Genomic DNA, 17,639 nt, shown 5'->3' on the forward strand with positions numbered 1-17,639 from the left:
CCTCTCCAGCATTTATCATTTTGTGTTTTTTGGATTAATGCTAGCCTTGTTGGGGTGAGATGATATCTCATTGTAGTTTTGATCTGCTTTTCTCTAATGGCTAATGATTGTGAGCATTTCTTCATGTTTCTGTTAGCCATGTCTTTTAATTGCTTGACTGCTGCTTCCATGGGTGTTGATTATGGATCCAAGCAGAATGAAATCCTTGACAACTTCAATCTTTTCTACATTTATCATGATGTTGCTTATTGGTTCAGTTGTGAGGATTTTTGTTTTCTTTATGTTGAGATGTAATCCGTCCTGAAGGCTGTGGTCTTTGGTCATCATTAGTAAGTGCTTTAGGTCCTCTTCACTTTCAGCAAGCAAAGTTGTGTCATCTGCATATCACAGGTTATTAATGAGTCTTCCTCCAGTCCTGATACCCTGTTCTTCTCCCCAGTTTCTTGGATTATTTGTTCAGCATACAGGTTGAATAAGTATGGTGAAAAGATACAACCCTGACTCACACCTTTCCTGACTTTAAACCACGCAGTATCCCCTTGTTCTGTTCAAATGACTGCCTCTTGATCTATCTACAGATTCCTCATGAGCACAATTAAGTGTTCTGGAATTTCCATTCTTCACAATGTTATCCATAATTTGTTATGATCCACACAGTGGCATGCCTTTGCATAGTCAATAAAACACAGGTAAACATGTTTCTGTTATTCTCTGCTTTCAGCCACGATCCATCTGACATCAGCAATGATATCTCTGGTTCCACGTCCTCTTCTGAATCCGGCTTGAATTTCTGGCAATTCCCTGTTGATATACTGCTGCAGCTACTCAGGGACTTCTAGTTACCCCTTGTTTCTTTCTTCTATCCCCTCATTTCTGTACTTACATCTTGATATAGTCCTCTAGCTGTTTTATCTTAGCATTTGACTATGCTTGATCCTCTCTCATCTTGAAAAAACCCAAGCCCCTTCCTTGAACATCCATTGCCATACAACTACTGCCCTAGTTCTGTCTTTCCATCACAAGAAAACTTTATTGAAGATGTTTTGTTTTAATTAATGTTCCCATTTCTCACCTCCTATTCACTCTACATAGGAGACCTGTTGGTGCAGTGTTTAAAGCACTGGGCTGCTAACCAAAAGGTCAGCCGTTCAAACCCACTAGCTGCGCTGCAGGAGAAAGATATGGCAGTTGCTTCCGTAAAGATTTACGGGCCTTAGAAACGCTATGGGGCAGTTCTACTCTGGCTTATAGGGTTGCTATGAGTCGAATCCACTTGATGGCAGTGGGTTCGGTTTTGGTGGTCTATTCACTCTGCAATCCACTGAGCTAGTTTCTTTCCCTGTGACTTCAATGAAATTGTGCTTTGAAGATTATCGATTACTTCTTTGTTACTAAATTCAGTGAAAACTTGAGTGTCTTTGCCTTACTCAAACTTTTAGATGCAGTTGGTGTTGTTAACCCATCTTTACTTCCTAAAGTGTTATCTTTTTTCCTTTTTCCGTGACAAGATAGTCTCCTGATGTGTATATACATATATGTATGTATGTACAGTATATACATATATATTTAAATTCTTTTTTTTTTCTCTTCCTGGCCACCAGTTCTTCTTAGAAGTCTTTGAAAGTCTTCTGCCTTTGCTTACCTTATAACTCTTGATGTTACTCTAGGTTCAGTGCAAGGTTTTTTTTCTTCTATTTCTGGGTTACTTAGCCAGTTATCATCTTCTGGCTCCTGAACTGTTGTCTACAAACTAATTTAATTTCTACACAACCCCTCTCCCAGACAAAACCCCTCACCTCTTCTGTTCCTTATCTTCTGTCACTTTCTTATGTGGTTTACAACAAACGACACATTCAATTGCCTAAAACAGAAATCGATACATATTATTTAACTCTCATTTTTCTTTCTCTTTTCAATTATTAAGCTCTCTTGTTTTAATTTAGATGTTCTGGTAATCCATCCTATTGTCTCCAATCCCACTGCCATCACCCTAGTTCAAGACACAATTACCTCTTAGTTGGATTGTAGCAAAAAATCTTTTCACCAAGCTGCCTTCATGCAGCTTTGCCCTCCTCTTGTCTATTAATTTGTTCTTGATTCTATAGGCACGCTGCTATCTCTAAAACACAAATATGCTCATGTCATCCCTTTCATTATGCCCTCAGGATAAATTCCAAATGTACTTAATATGTCATTGAAGTCTTTTTATTAGTTATCCTCTTCATAGATCTATATTTATTCCCATCATCCCTCTTTACGTGATCAGTTACGAACTTCTTTCAGTTTCTGAGTACACTACACTTAGTTTTACTCTTAAACATTATGATATACTCTTCCGCCTTCTTGGAACAACACTTTCTCCACACCAAGTCCCCTCAGTCCTTTTTTGCTAGTTAATCTTTCAATTTTCAGCTTTGAAATCACAACCTTTACCAATCCTTCCCTCTCCAAGCCTTTTTTTGTAGTCTCATGGCACCCTATACTCTATGCTTTTCTAATCTTTGTTCTTAACACACTGTGTATGAATTACCTTATTACTTGTCTATATACTCCCCACCAATTAATTCCTGGCTGTTTGTAGCTCCTTAATGATGGAGATTGTCTATATTGTTCAACACAGTATCCCAATCCTTATCATATTTCTTGACCCCTGGTAAGTTTAAAATCAATATTTTTCCCAAAAATAGATACAAAATGACAATCCTAGAATTATTAAGGAAGATTCAAGGAGAGGAAGAAAATATACTAGTGAGATGATGATGACTTAAAACAGTAGCCAACTAAAAAGTGTCTGCAAGTCTTGTGGGTGAATCATCTAGTACTCTCCAAATGCCTAATATTAAACTTCTTAGGAAACCAAGTGGTTAATAAAAGCTAACAACAATCAATAAACTAGATTGAATTATCTTTCATCTGGTTCAATTGAATACCCTTTCAGAGTTCTAAAGACCTCATAATTAAGCTCAAGGTAGGAGGCAAGTGAGACCCAAAGCTCCAGAGAGTCCATACACTGCTGACCTTTTAGATTACCTTCATTATAATTACCAAAAAATTCTCCTTTGACCCTTTCATTAAGTTTGCTGAAAATATACTTTGGTGATAAAATTACTTATTTTAATGACAGTTTAAATGCTACACCCACCATAAATGATAAATTATGTTTAGCATTTCATTTACATGGTCCACAAAGCATTATTAAGATAGGAAATTGTTGTAAATGCTAGTTCTCCATTTTATAGGTAGGAGGCTGAAAAAAGGAAAAAAGTAGATAAACTGAAGAGAAAAAAACAAAAAACTGTAAGTAAACACTTCTCCAATATAATGGAAGTTAATAAAAGGTATAAGTCAAGATATCATAAATACCTATATATGTAGGGGTTAATTTTCAACCTGATGTCAAGTTAATGAGATGTAAGAGAATCTTTTTTCATGATACATTTCAAGCACCCAGAAAAGTACAGAGAATGCTATAGAAATGACACTAAAAAATATGTTTAAAAACCTAACTTCTAATCCTAGTAACATAACTTGGGTATTTGAGCAACTCAGAGACAGTTTACTCCATCCACGCACCTGATCCTTGAAATTTTCCTACACCAAGTAAATATACTTTATACTTGAAAACCTCCAAAGATATGGGATTTCCTCTTCCAGCATTATAAACATTTTTTGTTTCACCTTTGTAATAAATCAATATCTGCCTCTTTATAAACATGTATCTATTATTGACAATTATTTCACCTGTATAACAGGAGTAAACTCTATTCTTTTGTAACAAGGCTGTTTCTTCTACAATTCAACCCTCTCTTCACTCTACACATTCACATTGGTTCTCACTTTCCAAAATGTTGGGTTTAAGCTCTAGTTCCCATCCAGGGGAATCACTGAATGCTCTCTCTCTCTCTTTCTCTCTCGCTCTCCAAAAAGCTTCTAGGAGAGAGAATGTTAATGGCAAAATTGCTACCTGATTAGAGTCTCTTTTAGACTCTAACTGGGTCAGACAACTCAGCAAGTGGCCTCTCTTGCTGTGACTCATGAGAGGAGGCCTGGTGGGATATATGTCTGCAGACATGCACAGACTGTATTTAAAGTTAAGCCTCCAAAACATTCAATGCCTAGGGAGGTTAGGATAGTCTTCAATGAGTTTAGTAAGCAGCAGCATCTATTTTGACCATGAGATTGTGGTTCTGACTACAGATGTAGCCTGAGATGTCTGATCTAATCCAGGCACTTCCTAATGCATGCAGCAGTCCTTCCCTTGTGCCATCTCCCAGGTCCTCAGCTACTCCTGGAATGTAAAGAAGGACCAAGAGCTTCAGCCACATTCCTCTATTATCCACTGAGTCCTGGCCTTTCCCTCTTTTTAGAAACTCTTATACCAAAGAACTGATTTTATGTGACCCCATCTCCCCTCCCACACGCCAAAGCTATGCGTTCACTCTCAAAGGCAAAAGTCACCTTATGCAAATTATGTGAACTTCAGACAGTCACATTAATTTCTCCACTGCCTCAGTTTTATTACTTGTAAAATAGGGATAATAACAGTAACAACCTCAAAGTTGCTGTAAGATTAAATAATGCAATTGTAATGTGAAATATTTATAATATTATCTGGTACAAGGTATGCGCTACAAAACAGTAAAGTCTTCAGCATATACACCTTGAATGCCTTCAGGGTCCTTCAATACAAAGAGACTCTGACACTATCCACACACCTTTCTTAGAGCGGGGTCCTGAGTGTATTCTGGGAGCCCTATTCCTCTCTCCGCACTTCTTGGGTGACCAGCTTGCCCCATTTGTTCAGGATTTTCCTGCTTTCAGCATTGATGATTCCATGTTCAGTGAAACCTTTCAATCCCAGGCAAACTGGGACAGTTAGTCATCCTACACTTCGCCTGTCACTTCCTCCAGACCCATGTAGCCTTTCTCACTGTCATCTAAGCTGTCTGTAGTGACTCAGAGTTAGGTTAGATTAGAGGGTAACCATCTAGCATTTTTCTGACTAGTGCAGAAAAAGGACTTAAGATTAATCTTAGGCAGGGCATATTGCTGTATTCATAACAATCCTTGCTATGTTTAAATATAATTGCTATCTCCTCCCTTGCTTTCTGGATTCTGTGCTTCTGTGCTGGTTCCTGATGATCACTGCTTATGCCTACATGATTACACACTATACTTTTGATAACCAATTCTGGAATATAAACCTCTGAAATTTTTGGTATTGCATTCTTCCAAATGGCGAGACTAGAGTTGGACACAGCCTCATACAGACAGCAATTCTGTGGCATCTAATATAGCCCATTAAAGTTGGGTGAAACTCTAAGCTGTTTGTAAATTGTGCAAGCCAGGCATGTAAAGTCAGGTAGAAAAGCTAGGTTTTCTTTTGTAATCTTCATTCCTCTCTTAGTCTCTAATTTCTTCTACCGAATGCTTGTTTTACTCTTTCCAATTGTGAGTTCATTCTTACAAGAGATCAATGATAACCAACATTTTCTGGGTGCCAGTTATATGTTAACATCTGTGACAAGCACTTTATATTGATTATCTCCTTCAATACTCAACAAGACTCTACGGGTAGATAATATTCACATTTTCAAACAAGAAAGGAGATTAGATGGGGTTAGATACATTCTCCAGAATCATATTATACAACTGGAAACTTTTAAAATGTGCACATGAACCTAGGTTTTCCAGACTTCAAAGCCTGTGCTCTTAACCACTAACAGAAGTAAAATAAAATTGAGACATTTTATTTCTCTGTCTCCGTGAACATTATACTGTATATTCAATACATACACCTTCTTTTATTCTTATCGATCTGACAATGTACTCATTAAACAACACCTTAAAATTATTTTGAAAAAAAAAGTGTAAGTTTAAAGGCACAGAATTTTAAGTAACATTTTTATCTGTTCAGAAGTCCTTTTTTAATTATTTTGATTTCTTGATACTCAGACTTCTTGATTCATGAGAAGGCTGCTGCATAAATGGATTTCAGATAATCAAAGTATTACTACACGTGTACATAGATAGATAGATAGATAGACAGGTAGTCCCCAACTTACAACATTCTACAGTTACGATGAACCACACTGACAATCATCCTTTGATTTCTTTTTGTACATCTCATCATCAGTTAGTAATATGTACTACATAACTGTTTCGGCATGTAATTTGCCAACTTTATTATTCTGGGATATAATGTTTCCAAGTCTCAAAGACAAATGAAGATTGGATTTATAAAGATATTGATAATAAAAGACAATAATAATGAAAACTAAATTAAAAAATGAGGTATGCGGTTTACATCAGAACTGACTTACGATGGAGTTGGAACTGAACCCCACTGTAAGTCGAGAACTCCCTGTATCTCTGTAAACATGTATTCATCACAGATCGGATGCATTTGAGAACATTTCTATTTTATGTAAGTCGAATTCACTCGTGAGCAACATAAATTAAGGAGTATATCAACATTAATAAATGTAGACTAAAGAAAACAAAATTTTAGCTATAAAAAGTCATTAGCAATACATTCTCTACATTAAGGCAAATCATGGGAACCAATACGTCTGGAAAGGGTTTGAGGCTAAGATGAACTTTAAAAATTCTCTCACTCTTCATTGATTCCAAGCACTTATTTCTACTTCCCCCAAAAAATGTTTCTTACATAATTTTTTCCTTCAAGTCTTCTCTTGTTAACTATAATTGAGAATAGTCAAGCTCGACCCAGCTGAGCATCTTCTCTTGAGCACACAAGTTGAAGGGAGAGGAGGTGTCGTCAAGAGTAACTCAAGCCAAGGGAACCAAAGCCAACAGTTCATCCTGAAATCTGGGCAAATCTCAGCCCATCTACAGAGTGGGCCCGAGTTAGGAGGGCATTAGAGCTGCACCTTTCCATTGCTCAGTAATGGGTCTCCCTCCTTTTCTTTTCAGGTCCCCCGGCCCCTTGTTCCATTTCTAAGTGATTCCCATCCTTGACCTTCAGACCCTTCTATACCTTGTCCTAAGACTATAAGTGATTTACACTTTTCATTAATAGAACATTTGCTGGATCTTCTTCATGACTTCTGGATAAGCTTTATTTGCCTCATAAAGACTTGCCTTACCAAATGGTAATTATTACTTAAAAACATTTCCCAGTACTCATGATCAAACTTTTTTTCTTCCCAGTCTTCTTTTTTGCATCAAAATACAGCTGACACAGTATGAAATGGCCTTCCTGACCTCCTCAGTCTCATCTTCTGCGCTGAGTCAGTGCGCCATTCTTCACCCTGCTCTATCTACAGAAAAGTTGAAATTAAAATTCTCTTCATTCTATCACTAAAGTCTTTTCTTGCTTATTTCCTGATATCAAGGTCCATATGACAGAATTGGCCATTTAAGATAAGGGTGACTGATTTATTGAGTTCTGCATTGTGTTCTGACATAACAGGAAAAACATTCTTTTGCAGTTGTACTTTTCAGCGGTACCTCCATTGTGGTAAGTAAGATAAACCTCAACTAATAAGAAAATGAAGGATAAATACAATAATTTCAATAATATTTTACCAATACTGTGCTTTCCCAACTTAAATATGGACATTTTCTTTTGTTTTTTGGTTGCTTTTTTGAAGTAACAAATTCAAAAAATTAAAAAAAGAAAGAAAAAGAGAAAACTTACAAGATTTTTTCCTCCTAAAGTAATAGTTTCTGACCTGCCAACTGGCATAATTAAAATTTGATTGAGGTTGTTTTGTTATTTAAGCTCTGTTAAAATTCTTATCTGAACTGATTTCTCCATCTCTAAGGTATTGAGTCTCCATTGTCTTTTTAATTGTGCTTTTTGCAGCAAAATAAACGCTTATTTTGATAAGAGCTATTATTGTAAAAATGAGCATATTTTATTTCAGAAATAGTTAGAACCACTGGTAATTCTGAGGTTGCATATCTTGCTTCCTAGTACCACAAATAACCCAATGATATGGAATTAATGACATAGAAGCCAGTTTATTTGTTGAGTTTACTAGCTCTCACAATGCTGATTTTAGGTATATAAAAACAAACAAAAAACCCTCACAACAGAAATATTTTGTCTTTTCCAAATATCTCTGTGTTGTGTGAATTCCATTTATTTAATAATAGACAATTATTTTGTATGGGCTTAGCTTAAATCAGTTTTTGCAGAATTAGGGCCCAAGAAGTATTAGGACCATCACTTAAAAATTTATTCCTAAAATTAGACAGTTTGTTTTAAAAATCGTGTGTTGTTACATTCAGATAGAAATAATCCATGTTTAACTTTGTGGTAGACAGTATTACTGTTTACAGATATTCAGTGTCCCTCTATAGAAGGATAATACATTTGCGCGCTCTTTAATACAAACATCCCATGATACCTACTTTGACCAATAAAATATGAACAAAAGTTTCCCCTATGATTCTGGGCTTCAATTTTAAAAGCCAGTATTTATTTGGTATGTTGTCTTTTTCTTCTACTGACTCTGCCAACTTGTTAAAATGGAAAGTCTATCAGCCTGGAAAAGACTCCCTTTGTGCCTGTGTGGTAGACCTATCTCATGAACAAGACATAGATACTATTTTAAGCTGCTGAGATTTCCATGTTGTTCTTTTCCAGGGACTAATTGGGTCTACCCTGACTGATGCAAAAATTAGTACGGAATCAGGGTTGCTGCCTTAATAGACAGTCTAAAATATGTTTCATTGGCTTTGAGGCCAATGGTATTGTTGACAAGGAAGCTTTTACCAAATGCTAGAAAGATAAGGACTTCTATCCTCCCAACTTGGCTGGTGTAAAAGGTTGATGCGGTTGGTGCTAGTGGAGAGGTTGGAGGATCAGTTCAACCCAGACATGCCTTGGAAGAAATGCTTGATGATGTACTTCTAAAACAATCAGTCACTGAAAACCCTGTGGAGCACAGTTCTACGCTGACACACATGGGGCTTCCATGAGTGGAATTGACTTTATAGTAACCGTTTTTTTTAAAGAAAGATAGAGACTCCTGCCATGCAGTGGTTGAAATATTTACAAGTAGTATCAATATGTGATAACTTGGAAGGAAGATGTTGTACCTAATAAGCTTTATGTTTAAGAAGTGCAATAATACCTTGGTCTCCTTTTTGGCAGAATCAAATTACTCTAGGAAATTATTGAGCAAATAAAAAATAATCCATTGTAATATCAGATTGTCTGGCAGTTATTGATATTTGTTGATTATCTCCAATCTATGTAACATGGGAATAAATATATTGTAAATGCTTTTCTTCTACTTATTTTATTTTTTTCTTTTAATTGTAGAAACAATAAGCTCGTCATGGGGACAGATTCAAACTTTGGCCAGAATTCAAATCTGTTGTATTTTCTAACCACTCTCTGCAAGCTCTACTGTACTATGGAAAAAAGTTTCAAATCTCTTTCAAAATGCAAATTTAGGAGAAATGTTACAAAGAATCTTTCAACGTTTTAATAGCTGAGGATTAAAGCAATGTTTTCCATTTTCTGGTTATTTTCATTTTTTTTTTTCTTCTAGAAAACATTGCTTCTCTTCAAAGCCTGCTCTAATTTTAGCAGTAGGTACATTAGAGTATTTCAGGTAGGACATTTCCGTAAATATGCCCACAATGCATGCTTGAATATGTCATTTCATGTGGCTAGGAATGACTGAATCAGGCTGTGAGCCCCACTCTTCCTCACAGCAGTAGCTATAGAAAGAAAACAGAAGACAGTGGGGGGAAACCAAACACAAGGCTTGGTATCACATTGTATATAAAATCAAGTAAATCTGATCTCAGAACAAGGCATACTTTTGATGCAGTGGTAGCTACACTAGTAGGGGAAAGCAATTCAGTAATAAATGTAGAAGGCAATGAAAGGAGTAAACATCAAAGAAAAAATAAGATATGGTTTCCTGTTTCAATAAAAAAATCTGTTCAGATTGCGTTTTGAACAAAGTAAGCTAAAACACAAGCTGTATGTTTTCTTTTCAAAACGTTTGTATAAAATCCGTCAGTATTAAATGGGCACATTTGTGCATAGGACCATACTTTTGTGAAACTAATAATAACTTTGAAAGGTACCTTTTGACATTATTTTAAACTTTAATCTGTACTGGGATTGTTAAATTAATTATGAGTAGTTGATCAAGTAATGATTTACTTAGTCATAAACAAAAACCAAAAAAAAAACTTGTTGCTGTCCAGTGGATTCCGACTCATAGCAACCCTAGAGGACAAGGTAGAACTGCCTCATAGGGCTTCCAAGGAGTGACTGGTGGATTCAAACTGCTGACCTTTGGATTAGCAGCCTTAGCTATTGACCGCTGAGCCACCAGAGCTCCTACTTAGGCAAAGACATAGAAATATGTTTCAAAAGTATGTTCAAGAGTTTAAAATAAGCTCAAAAATAGTTTAGAAAAAAATTCAGTACAAGTGACAAGTGTCTGCAGAACTGAAGATAAACGTAGAATATAATTAAAATTTCCTTATTTTTAAAATATATACTTGTTATAATTTTACAAAAATAACACACTCGTTCTATGTTTGTTTGCCAACTTCACCCTCCCCCACTGCGAGGTATTTCATAAGAGTGCATGCTAATTCTTTTTTTACAGCAAGCAACAAGTAAAAATAAAGCGGCATGGTGGAGCTTACAAAATACCTCTCATGGGGAGGATGAGTTTGGCAAACAAATGTAGAAGATGCACATTATTTGTGTAAAAATACAGTAATTATGTTTTGCCTATAGAAATGAATGTTTTCATTTTAATGTATTTAAAGTTAACATCTGAGTCCCAGGGTGGTGCAAACATTAATGCTCTCAGCACCTAACCAAAAGGTAGGAGGTTCAAATCTACCCAGAAGTGCCTCGGAATAAAGGCCTGGTGATCTACTTCTGATAAATTAGCCACTGAAAACCCTATGGAGCATAGTTCTACTCTGACCCACATGGGGTTGTGCTGGGTTGAAGCTGGTTCAATGGCAACTGGAAAATTAATCAATTATATATTATTAATATCAAATACCATACCTTAATGTTCCTACCATCACCTCAGATTTCTGTCACATAATAATAAATTGTGAAATTATTCATACATTAAAAGGAAAAAGAACCAGAAATGTTTATACTGTATAATTCCTATCATAATGCAAACACCGTGCTAGGCACGGAGGTAAAGTGACTAATAAAGTACTATCCATGCCATCAAGGATATTACCTAGTAGTTGTGGAGCAAGACAAGTAATTAGATAATAGAGTACAATATATAGTATGAGAAGGGTGTTGGGAAATGCCCTAGATTGATTCCCCCTTCTCCCCCTGCCTCCCTCCGGTAGGAAAATAAGAAAATGAAACAAGGAGGGAAGGAAGTTAACACAACAGTATGTTAAAGATCAGGGTATTGCTTTGGGCAACTGTGTTGCTGAGAGATGGTGTAATATGCCTTAAAGTTTCTCAACCAAGGGCAGATACTTGGTTGAGGGCTTCTGTCCAGCTATGTGGACTCTCAACCAGTCCTGTCTTACAAATACATGCAGTAAGAAATAGCTACAGTGCTTGAGGACTATGAGAGAGAAGGCCACATGGCTGGGGTAGTGACAGCATCTGACTTCGGAATGAACTGAAAAGCACCCACCTCTGAAAAATAGAGCAAGGGGAGAGTTTGGTGCCTATTGCAGTTAAAAAAAAAAAAAAAAACAAAAAAAACCTTTTGCCGTGGAGTCAATTCTGACTCATAGTGACCTATAGGAAATTTAAATGAACTGAGTTTTGAAAAATATGTATGAATTAGCAAGAAGAAGAATGAAGTAGGAAAACATTAACACAAACGAATAAACCAATCAAATTAAGTGCAGCGTGCCCCCTTCAGAAGACCTTCATTTCTTTATGTTTTTGTTTTTACTCTGAAAACAACCTGAAGCGGGTAGGAAGAGAGAGGGAAGTGAACATTTTTACTTTAATACAGGCCTTTCTTTTAGATTTTCTTGTATTTTAATAAGTTATCTTGAAAACTATGAGAAGGCTATGGGAATTTTAAGAATAGTTTGTATTTTTTAAGATTCAGCATTCTTTTTTTTTCTTTTTTAATGTTTCTCAAATAAGTATTGAGTCTCTACTCTGTGCCAGATATTGTACTAGGTACAAAAATGAAAAATGGTAACAAGGTAAGCATGCTTGCTATCCTTGTGTAATTGGGGAAAAGATAAATCAGTAGAAATTTTTGACTTAATTTTATAACCAGTGTTTTAAGGGCTGTTCGGGTAGCTATAGAAAGATGTAAAAAGGACATCTTAACTTAAATCTAAGGAAAGTTGAAGAGAATGGTTGGTAAAAGAACAGGATATTATAAGCAAAATGGAACCATACGTGTAAATATCCAGAGGAGACAGAGAAGGTTTTGTATTTCAATTACAACATATTGTTGATAGGATGAAGTTGAAGTATGACATCAGGAGACTAAGCTAAGGAGGCATTAAAAAAAAAGAAAAAAGGATAATAAAGGCACTTCTAGGTTGAGTTAAAGACGTTAGACCTTATCCTAAAGGCAATAGAGAGCCATTGAATAGTCTTATACGGGAAAAACATAGAATCACGCTTGCAGTTTATAAAAATCATTACAAATAATTGTGCCAATTAGGATACATTTGTATATGTGGGATTCATGAGTGAGAAAGAGAGATAGGATCTGATGGTGTCTAACCTCTCAGTAAGGTCAGTGATCCAGTTAATTCCTGAGAATAAGGGTTGCAGGGAGTGGATAAAAAACTTAAGGAGGATGATGAACTCTTAAAATAACCCTTTTGGGACAAATAGAGTTGATAAGTAGAATATTGCAGAGCAGCTGTGAAGATGTCTAGGCATGGGGCTTGCGATGGTTGAGATTGGGTGTCAACTTGGCTGGGCCATGATTCTCAGTGGTTTGGCAGTCGAATGATGTGATCCCATGATGTGATCTGCTGTGAGTAGCCAATTAGCTGAAAGGGAGTTTCCTTGGGTGTGTGGCCTGCACCAAATGTAAGTGGACATTTTGGTAAGGCTTGTGGCTTTTCCTTGATCTGGATCCTGCAGCTGGCTCCTATTTGTCTGACCTCCGGTTCTTGGGACTTGAGCTAGCAGACCTCCAATCTCGGGATTCATTGATCTTTGCAGCCTGTGAGCAACAGCCCTGCTCTCTGACCTGTTGATCTTGGGTTCACCAGCCCCTGTGGCTACGTGAATTAGGAAAAGCCTTCAGCCTGATCCATAGACTTAGGACGTTCCAGTCTCTACAAATGTGCGAGCCATTTCCTTGATATAAATCTCCGTCTATAGATATTTATATGCTTTACTGGTTTTGCTTCTCTAAAGAACTCGGCCTAAGAGAGGGCTAAACGTTTTATCATGTATTACCTCCCTGATTTACATAGCAAGACACAGGTTCTGAGACTTTAAGTGACCACCTTGGCCACAAAACCAGTAGGTGGCAGGGCTGAGATCTTAACTCAAGTATATTTGATACCAAAGCCACTGTTACACTGTCATCATGCCTTCTGGACACTGTGATTAAATTGAGATTCAGTGATTTGCCTTGTATCTCAGAAAGAATATGTGTCAGAGTAGAATTGGATATCAAGATTTCGTCTCTTCTATAAAATTCCTTAATCATCGGTCCAAATAATGCTAGAATAGATATAAATATACTATTGTTTCCAAATATTCTACCTTATGTTCCTTTAAACATATTATTTTACCTGGTATTTTATTATGGCATTTATCTAATATTTTATCCTGTCATTATATGTAAACTTTGGACATGTTCTAGGTAAACTTGGAGCCCTGGTAGTACAGTGGTTAAGTGCTAGGCTGCTAACCAAAAGGTCAAATCCACCAGCTGCTTCTTGGAAACCATATGGGGCAGTTCTACTCTGTCCTATAGGGTCACTACATGTTGGAATCAACTTGTCGGCAATGGGTTGGTTGGTTAGGTAAACTTGACAGATCATTAGTGATTAATCTCAATGTAAGAAAAGTATGCTGGCAATTGTACTCTCCTTTGCTGTAGTCTGAGGATGACACATCACATCCTCTAACTCCTTCACATCATTGGACAGAAATTGACACACAGCTTCATCTAATTCCAATATGGCAAGGAAATGTGGTGAGCACAAAAATAGTGGTGAGCAGGAAATGCTTCTTCCCTAGCAGTTCAAATGCATTTGACGTAGTAGAATAAGGTTTTTGTTTGTTTTGCTTTGTTTGTTTATCCCTGGAGTTGGTGGCGGTGGGAAGGAGTTGTGAATCACAAAACTTCAAGCAGTGTTGGTTCAGTTTGCTTCAGCAAATAAGTACAAGTGTTTTTGGAGTTCTCGTCTGTGTTTTAGGCTAGTTAAGTTGCTCTTTGCTAATACAATATTGGTCAAGGCCAATGATTATTCACATACGTGTTCATTCAGAGATAAAAGTCCATGAAATTTTTGAAAAATGTAGCTTTTCTTTCTTTTTTATTCTTTTATATCTTTTTTTCACTTTCTTCCTCTCACTCTTCTGTTCTTCACTGTTATTTTTTTCTATATTTTCATTTTCATCAAGTATATGTTTTTCTACCTCTTATAGACCCTGGTTTTATTACATTCTAAACGTATATTTGCAGTTTAAAGTTTCAATACTTGCAGGCTTATAAGGAAAAACAGTATCTACTAGCCTTACCATCCCCACTACATATCTCAGAACTAAGAAGCAACTACTTCAAACAGTAGAACCCTGATTCGGATATTTATCTTCGACTTTAATTTTAGAATTTAATTTTTATTCCTCATATGGAAGTTGCGAATTTCTGTCTCTTGTGCCTAACCCTCACAAGTACATTCTCTGTCCTTTTTTTCCAATGTAGTTATATAATAATTGGTTACATTAATATTTAGGATTTATAATACAGTGACTAAGTAAATGTTATTTAGAATAGAGGCAAGAATGGTACCATGTTTATATTCCCTTCCATGTGCAACTTTTTGTTTTCTGTGGAGTTAATAATTGGCTAGATACTTTGAGTTTTTTATGTACCCTGTTGGAGCCCTGGTGGCACATTGGTTAAGAGCTTGGCTGCTAACCAAAAGGTTAGCAGTTCAAATCCACCTAGTCTATGGGACAGTTCTACTCTGTCCTATAATGTCCCTATGAGTCAGAACTGACTCGATGGCACTGGGTTTGGTTTGTACCCTTTCATTAACTCACTACCATACTCTGATAGAACTATATGTCTCCTCTCAGTATGGTAAAACTCGTCTAGAAACTTACTGTTGCCATTTCTGTACTTCTTCCCTTCTCAAGCTTTCTGTCTTTTTCTCTCAGTCTATTCTGATGCTCCCAAACTCTGGCAACTCTCATTTGGGATGTCTTTTGCTATCATCTTGGGGATTCTCCTTGTGTCTTTCCTGCTACGTATCCTGTTTTTGGGTGCTATCTCTTACACTTTCTTTTGAAACACAAGCTTTACTTGCCTTAGAAGATACATTGGTGTGTGTTTTTTTCGTTTTTTTAATTTCTGTGTCTCACATTTGAATGACAGTTTGTTTTGGGTGAAATTCTAGATTGAAAGTCATTTTTTCTTATATCTAAGAAGGCATTTTTTCCATTGTCTTCTAGTTGTAGTATGCAGTAATATTAAAAAGTCAGATACTATTCTGATTTTAGATACCTAATATAGACATGCTTTATTCTGTCTGTAAAATTATAGAGTTGTATTTTTGCTGCTATCATTCTGAAATTTCATTAAAAATATGTGTTGTTTTTTTTTCCCCCCTCTGGGTCTCTTTTTATATATTATGCTAGACACCCAGTGTGGGTTTTTCAATAAAAAAAATTTTATTCTTTAGTTTGGGGAATTTTCTTCAATGATTTCTTTAATAAGTTTCCCCCCATTTTCTCTATTGTTCACTTATATAGCTGTCGAATGTAGAAAATCTTGAATTTATTATTTTTTAAACATTTTCTTTCTTCCTATTTTTCCATTTAACTTTTGCCACTGTTTTTTCTATTTTTCTGAAGTATTTCCTCAACTTTAGCTTTCATTATTCTCTAGTTTTGTTGTTGTTGCTCTTCTGGTTATTATTATTTTTTTCCTTTAGAATTTTTTTCTTCTATTTATGATTTTCAGGAACTAAATTGTCTGAATTTTATTTTCCTTTTGTATCTTTTTTGAAGCCTTTGTACATTATCATCTCTTAGCTCTCTCAAGATTAATCCATATTTTGAAGTTCAGTGGTTAAGAGCTCAGCTGCTAATCAAAAGTTGCACAGTTTGAATCCACCAGCAGCTCCTTGGAAATGCTATGGGGCAGTTATACTCTGTCCTGTAGGGTTGCTATGAGTCGGAATCAACTTGACAGCAATGGGTTTGTTTTGGGTTATGATTCTTTACATGATCCTTGTTTCCTCCAAAATGGTTTTTGTTTCTTTTATCTATTTTTGTTTGCATGCCTGTGGTTTTTGTTCTATATTATTGATCTCTTTCTTTCATCTACATGGCTTTCCTCAAATGTCTGCTGATTACTATCTGTCATTTATAGTTAAGGGTGAGGAACTGAAAAGGAGATTGTATGCTGTTTGTGTATGGACAGGATTTGTCCATTATTAGGCCTCCCTCTGGGGTGATATAAAAACTTAGCAGTTTTATTAGGACTTCTAAATGTAAGGATCTATAGATATTTTAGATCTTCCAATTTCTTGATTCAGACAATAAGCTATAAACAAGTGCAGAGACTTTTACCTAAACTTGATGTGATGAGTACTTAGCCTCAACTCTAACCTCAACTTTGCCAGGAACTTCAAGTACAGGATTTCTCCAGTTAAACCTCTCCAGATGGACAATCTGTTGTTTTCCCTCATCATTGGATAGAGGAGATTGCCTACATGCAAGGACTCCAAGGATTTGGAGGTCCAACTTCTTCTTTTAAAGGCTTTCATTTAGAGCTATCCTGAGACTTTCCCAGGTTCTTCGGAGTAAATTCTCCTGTTTCTTATCAGCTTTCCTCTGTGGTTCTCCAGGTAACATCTTTTCTGTATTTGATAAGTTAGGTATCACTTGTCTGTCAACATGCCATCTTTCAAATTTGGTTGACATCTTTTTTTCTATCTTTTCTTCTATTTTCTTTGCCTTGGTGGATTTGTGTGTCTTAAAATCTTTAACTTCCAATTTTTTTTAGGTTAGGTACACATGTGTTAAATCTGTAATGGTTCAGTTCAAATCTTTCCCTTGTTTTTTTCTACCGGTGTAGAAGAAACATTAATTTTATAACCCATTTGAAAAATTACTCGTTTGTATTTTCACATTATAATGAGTTGTGAATATAGATATATGCCACGTAGTCTTTGCTTAAACCATGATGATTTGTTCTGGGGTTATGCAGCTCAGAGGAAGAGAAAGTAATTAAGGAACTTTTATTTTTAATAGTTAAAGCAGGGGAAATACTGGAACATTTCCATTGTGTGTGTGTATATGTGCGTGTGTCCTTGTGTGGGCAAGGGAGAGGAAAAAAATAGGGGAAAAAAAAGAATATGAGAAACTATACCTAGAAAATAAGCATAGGTGCCATTTCTAAGTGCCTGAGAGAATACTTAGAAAAAAAATTTCTTTTTGCAGTGATAAACATAAATATAGTAATTAATCC

The sequence above is a fragment of the Trichechus manatus genome, unplaced genomic scaffold (assembly GCF_000243295.1).
Source record: "Trichechus manatus latirostris isolate Lorelei unplaced genomic scaffold, TriManLat1.0 scaffold00044, whole genome shotgun sequence".
Taxonomy (NCBI): Eukaryota; Metazoa; Chordata; class Mammalia; order Sirenia; family Trichechidae; genus Trichechus; species Trichechus manatus.